The sequence below is a fragment of the Anomaloglossus baeobatrachus genome, chromosome 6, assembly GCF_048569485.1.
Source record: "Anomaloglossus baeobatrachus isolate aAnoBae1 chromosome 6, aAnoBae1.hap1, whole genome shotgun sequence".
In the NCBI taxonomy this organism is placed as follows: Eukaryota; Metazoa; Chordata; class Amphibia; order Anura; family Aromobatidae; genus Anomaloglossus; species Anomaloglossus baeobatrachus.
This window is the reverse complement of record NC_134358.1, coordinates 186,526,864-186,533,834: the sequence shown is the minus strand read 5'-3', so window position 1 is coordinate 186,533,834 and position 6,971 is coordinate 186,526,864.

Sequence of the window (6,971 nt, the reverse complement as noted above, 5' to 3'; positions counted from 1 at the left end):
TGTGCTTGATGCAAATCTAGCTGTGAAGTGTACAACTGGGTCACAAGTGCTGCCACTGAAGATGTAAGTGTCTGTGTGACCCAATTTTTTGAAAAAAGGGAGACTCAGCTTGGAGTAACCCTTGCTTGCTGTGTATTTTAAAAGGAGCCAAGATGAACAAGTCACGGTTCAGCAAAGACTTTGCTACCTACCCCGGTGCAATCCTGAGGACGGAAAAGTATGGCGTATTTTTGAATGTGCTTGATGCAAATCTAGCTGTGAAGTGTACAACTGGGGCACAAGTGCTGCCACTGAAGGGGTGGGTGTGTGTGTGGCCCAATTTTTGGAAAAAAGGGAGAACTCCGCTTGGAGTCACCTTGTGGTGTTTTACATGATTTTAGAAGGGCGTGCCATGCCTATATCTGTGTCTCCTCCTCTTTTCCTTGTCCAGCTCCTTTGTTTTCGCATAAGTATATGTCCTTGTCATTTTCCCATATGTTTGTGTTGTGTTGTGAGTTGTTTGTCACCTTTTGGACACCTTTGAGGGTGTTTTCTAGGTGTTTTTATGTGTTTGTGATTGCCTGCCATTGTTTCCTATGCGGTTCGAGTTCGGTTCGTCGAACGTTCGCCGAACCGAACTCGAACTGGACACCCGTTCAATAAACCGAACTCGAGCCAAACCACGGCCAGTTCGCTCCTCTCTAACTAGAAGTCCCAGAAATTTCGAGCTCTCTTGGTTCCAAAGGTAGAAATGTTAAATAACCCCTCTCTGGGACTTCTAGTGTTACTGTCATTAGAATCATTATTTTCTAATTAATTTCTATTTCAGATAGCTCCCCAAATTTGTACACACCCCCCATCGATTTTTACAGCAATTTGTCTTCCTCTAGAAATAACTGGACATCCTCTGTATACAGTGAAGTTTTGTTCCCAGGTGTTAAATAAAGAGGGCACTGATGATAGGGAGGATGGCAACCCCTGTCTGTTTATTCTTGCCCGTTTATCCTAATATTTACTTTAGGCTATCTATGTAGGATTCTTCTTCAGTTTTGAAAATCAGGTTCCAGCACAAATTTCTGTAGAACGAGCCAGAGTAAAGGCAACTCTACCCAGTCAAACTGCATCTAATAACAGGATGGAACTAATAACTTTTCTACTAATTAGTAATTACAAATATTATTATTTTATCTATGAAGAACATGCAGCCAAATTGCTGGCACCTCTGCCAAAATAAACCATTTTTTTTCTCTTTGTATATGGAGATAATAATGGATATGTATCATAAAATCTAGAGTGAAAAATAAAGGCAGCAATGGAAGAATTATTCTATAAATACTTGTTATTATTTAATCAATCTATAATGAAAGTAAAGCTTGCCTTTAATTACTGCGCTTCTTTAATTACCTTTGTGCAATTTACTTGTAGCTAGCTACCATGATACCTGTCAAGAGCTTAATTGAATTCAATGTTAAGACTGCCAACATGATGTAATTGTCTGACCTGTTAATCATACTAAGTGTCTATATTTAGTACTTCAATAAAATTGTGAAGTCTTTAAAATGAGAAGTGGGGCTGCTTAGCTCATTAACATCTTAACTTGGATATCTACTCATATATAATTGGCTATATAGGAATGCAGGGTGGTGGGAATGCTACGTATAGAGAATCTTTAAAAGTTCGATTCACAAGTATATGCAAACCTTAAAAAATTTCGGTTTTTGACCCTTACTTGATGCAAGCCTCAATGGAAGTCAGTAATTGAGTATTTCATGGCTCTACCTGCCAGCCATAAGAAGAACACTTACGGGAGAGGGTGGGTGAGGTTTTTCAAATTTTCTTTTTTTTTGTTTGTGTACACACTTGAACTTTGTTTTTGGAAGTTGGTTTCCAGTCTCATCTCTAGTTACGTAGTTTAATATTATCAATGAGCCTATTTTTAAAGAGAATCTATCACCAGATTTTGCTAGTGAATTTGAGGGCAGCATGATGTACGTGCTGAGACCCTGATCTAGCGATGTGTTACTTATTGGTCTGCATTCTGTAATCTTGAAACAATCACTGTTTAAACTAGCAGAGCTTAGTAGGCTGAGCCCGTATATCCACCAACCATATTGCTGGCAGTTTTCTGTGTTACCTGTATGTTGACAGTAAGCTGCTAATCAGTGGTGGGAGTGTCATTGAACTAGGGCACAAGAGAAACCAAGTCCTCTAGTGATAATCTCCTGCTGATAAAACACTAATTTATTCACACAGCAACACACAGCCAAGTACATAAAACATTACAAGAATCAGGGTCTAAGCCCTTATATCATGCTGCTCTAAGATTACATAACAACAACTGTGACAGTATCATTTCAACAGATTCCAAGTGGCTCCCTATTTTCTGTTTACCTTCAAGGATTAAAGCACCCCCTTATTCATGGGACTTTTTAAGGATACGTTTTCATGTGTGTTCAGGAGAAATAAGGACAGCAGCACACCACACTCACAGATAGTACAGATTGCATTCAACAGTGGTTTCATGATGACTTCTTTCTGGAGTTTGAGCCTTTCATTGTTTTGGAGACAAACTGAGTGCATTTATACTCCTTTGTCTTTTCAGATGGACATCTAGTTGTCAGTAGACAACTGCATTCTTGTATCCGATTGAAAGGACAAACACCTCCAAAAAGAAGAGCAAATGGAATCTATTTGTAATATTTGTCTTATTGTAGTAAGTAACTATCAGGGGCACATTTCATTACTGATTTTCAGGATGATAAAGTTCTGGATGGAAGCCATCAAACCACTCCAGAAAGTAGTGTGTACTAACTCGAACACTATTTATCACTACTGCACTAATCCTGCCTTTCAGTTTTTCTCTTTGAAGGCTCTATCTTAAAGGGGTTGTCCATTCTTACGCAACAAGTCTGCAGTCTCTATATGGGACTGCAGACTTGTAAATCTTAACATCAATCACAAGCACTACGCGCTGTGAGGATTCACCAGAGCCGATGACTCGCCCACCCCAGGGCTATGGGACACCCGGTGTCGGGCCGGACTAGTCTGGGAGGGTAGTCAATGGTGGCGGGGCCCGACTCCGTGACCCTGGCGGGGTCAACTAATATGGCAATGATGGGGGTGGTAATTAATACTAAAGTTTGAAGGTTATTCGTGACGCCACCTGTGGATTGCGGCTATGGAGCCGCCGCTGCTGAATGGGACCTCCGGGGCTGATGGACTAGCAGCTGGGATGGTTCTGCTCCCCACAGGTGGAGCGGTACCCCGGGGCAATTATTGGTGCTTATTAAAGTCTATGGTGGTGTTGTAGATGGTGCAGTGCAGGCGAAATTATGGAAGCAACACCAGGGGGTGCAGTTTCAAGGTTTTACTCACTGGTTCATAGAAGTCTCGAACTGGTCGCCCACTGGTGTGCTGGAATCCCCTGTCAGGGACCTCCGCCCATCCCGGGTAATTTGGGGAGTAAATGCTGGTGCACCCTCTTGTTGTGTCTCTTCCCTCGGCTGTCTTCAAAGCCTTGACTTTTCTGAATAAACCTGTCTTGGCCTCCACTATAGGTTCTGGACAAGAAGGCTTGCCTGGATGGAACTTTGCCCTCTTCCCAGGGGTTCTACAGTGGGTTGTGGCCCGGGGCGCTTGCAACCACCCTGGGCCTCGGTGTTCACTTTTGGAAAATGACTTCTCTTCCTCCAGTTGCTAGGGACCGTCCCCTGTATGCAGCCTGATCCCTCCACCCGATGACTTAGTGGAACAGGCCACAAGCTTGAAAGCCTTTCAGTGGCCCTGGAATCCTTTCTGTAATTCACTGCTGTGGTGTCACCAGGGCCTAGCTGGGCCCCAGGGTCTCCACCAGGAAGCTTCACTTTCTGTTGCTCTTCTGAGGTATCAACCTCTCTCTCTCCTTCCAACTCCTCTCTTCAACTCCAACTCCAGACTCCTCTGTCTTACTGCAACTCACTAACTAAACTTGAACTTCCTGAATCTGCTCTACCCTTGCTGTTGGCTCCTCCTACCTACCCAGTTGCTAGGCCCAACCCTATGGGAGAAGAGATGGGTCTTACGGCCCCCCAGCATGCAGCATGGGGGGAAGATACCACTATCCCCGGTCCCAAAATATGCCTAACAATGGGTGTTGTGTGAATTTGCCTGTGGACCGGCGTTTACTCCTTTCCTTACCCAGAATGGGACATCACACCTCTGGCTGAGGTGCAATGTCTCTGTGGCAACGGAAGCCTCAGAGGCGCCACACCGACGCCGAGAATGGCGGTCACGTGACAGCAAGTATGTGATTGGCATATATGTGGTCACAAGCCAACTACATTGTATCTTGCCTCGCACAATGCAATTGTATTGAGAAAGGCTGGATATAGTCTAGTTGGAAAGTGGCTGGAAGTGTGCAAGTTGCATATGTGGCGCCCCTGACCCAGTCAGGCACCACTGAGTACTGCACCCATGCTGGGACAGTACTTTCATGTAATCCTAAAGGCCAGAATGAGGTGTGTACGCACAGACAGATAGCAACCAGGTCTCCCACGCCTATAGAGGGGACCCTTGGGTAGTCTCCAGAGGGGGGCTAGCCTTCAATTCTTTTCAAGGGGTGTAGTGGAGAGGCTGGGAGATAAAGTGCAGAGGTTGAAAGGAAAGGAGTGGAGCGAGCCAGTCTGGTAGTGGTGAGCTGCGGTTGCTATGGGATACGCGCGCTCACACTGGTCAGACCCTGCACGGTGTAGTGACAGTTAGCGGGGGAGAACGGTTACCAGTCAGTCAGATAGACAGAGAGAGTCAGTCGAGTGCGGGGACTGCCAGTGACTAGGCATGTATGGGGTACACGTCCCTTGAGTAGACTTCAATTTATTGATCTGCTAAACCTGCCGGTGAGGGTACAACAAGTACCTCACCAACCACACAGAGTCCGAGCCTCAGCAGCAATGCAGGGACCCATAAGGAGACAGAGCCAGAAGCCATCTCACCTGGTCCATGCTGCTGGCAAACGGTCCAAAAAGGGGAGAAAGGCAGTAGCGACTCCCCTGGATAGACCCCACGGTACTTCAAGTCAAGGGTTATCCGAAAAAATAGTGCTAGGAAGACGAGATAATGGTTATCCTCAGACTGGCTTGAAGGATACCTGGTTTCACCTGGTTTATTGAAGCATCGCCCGGGTCAGCTCACAGAAACATCAAAAAGTGAGTAAAAACGAGTTGAAAGACTTTCTGGACTTAGCGTGAGTTATTCCTGACCCGCTACCTTACACCCCCGAGCCCCTGGGGCCAGCCTCACTCACGGGAGGCTACACCATCCGACTGCAGACCCTATCAGCCCCAGACGCCCGTTAAATTTGCAGTGGCGGTCACCCATATCCCTGACCGCAAGCCGTGAGTGGCGTCACGGCACATATATACAAAACGGAGATGCCTGTTGCCATATATACAGAAGAAGACTCTGTGGTGTCCCTGAAGCTGGATCAGTATCCCTTAGGCTACACACATACTTGCGGTCACATGACTACCTACTCCCAGTGCCGGCACAGGAGACTCCTCCCTAGTGCACATTGTGCACATTGTGAGGATTCACAAGTCTGCAGTCACGTAGAATGACACAGAGTGACTGGAGACTTTTAGTTTGAGGCCTCGCTCTCATTATCGTATGGCATCTGATGCAGGAGTATTGGATGCGATATTGTAATGACCCTTAGCTCAGGCTCTGCTGTGAGTTTGATCCATGTGTCATTTACTGTGATCCAATCCTATGATCGGTGCACAGGTGCAGAGAAGAGGGAGAGAATGAAGCATATTTTTCTGATATAATATAATGTTTCTTTTATTTTTTTTGCACTATCGATTTCTACAAAGATGGCTGAAATGACATTGGCTATTTAAATACGCCAATTTTATTATTGCACCAATTTGTTTCAGTGTCATTTTCTTCTAATCTTCTGTCATCTTTATCTAGAAATAAACTTTAATAAGTGTTATTCATACTTCTGTTGTGCCATATGGTCTTAAAAGCCTGAAACTACAGCATAGTATCGTATATATTTATTAAATGTATAGAAAACTTTGCAGCTGCAATTGCTAAGCACATAAAGGGAGAAACTGTTCTCTAGGTCCTCTCTCCTCCTATACCAGTCTGTTTTGTACTGTTAATGATTGTTGTACGTATACCCTCTTTCACTTGTAAAGCACCATGGAATAAATGTCGCTATAATAAATAATAATAATAACAGTGTCACCATCAAAGCACCCCCACACCATCACACCTCCTCCTCCATGCTTCACGGTGGGAACCAGCCATGCAGAGTCCATCCGTTCAACTTTTCTACAAAGACATGGTGGTTGGATCCAAAGATCTCAAATTTGGACTCATCAGACCAAAGCACAGATTTCCACTGGTCTAATGTCCATTCCTTGTGTTCTTTAGCCCAAACAAGTCTCCTCTGCTTTTTGCCTGTCCTTAGCAGTGGTTTCCTAGCAGCTATTTTACCATGAAGGCCTGCTGCACAAAGTCCCCTCTTAACAGTTGTTCTAGAGATGAGGTGTGTCAATCCTTTTGGTCTGTACTATATATATACAGTGCCTACAAGTAGTATTCAACCCCCTGCAGATTTAGCAGGTTTGATAAGATGCAAATAAGTTAGAGCCTGCAAACTTCAAACAAGAGCAGGATTTATTAACAGATGCATAAATCTTACAAACCAACAAGTTACGTTGCTCAGTTAAATTTTAATAAATTTTCAACATAAAAGTGTGGGTCAGTTATTATTCAACCCCTAGGTTTAATATTTTGTGGAATAACCCTTGTTTGCATTAAACAGCTAATAATCGTCTTTTATAAGACCTGATCAGGCCGGCACAGGTCTCTGGAGTTATCTTGGCCCACTCCTCCATGCAGATCTTCTCCAAGTTATCTAGGTTCCTTGGGTGTCTCATGTGGACTTTAATCTTGAGCTCCTTCCACAAGTTTTCAATTGGGTTAAGGTCAGGAGACTGACTAGA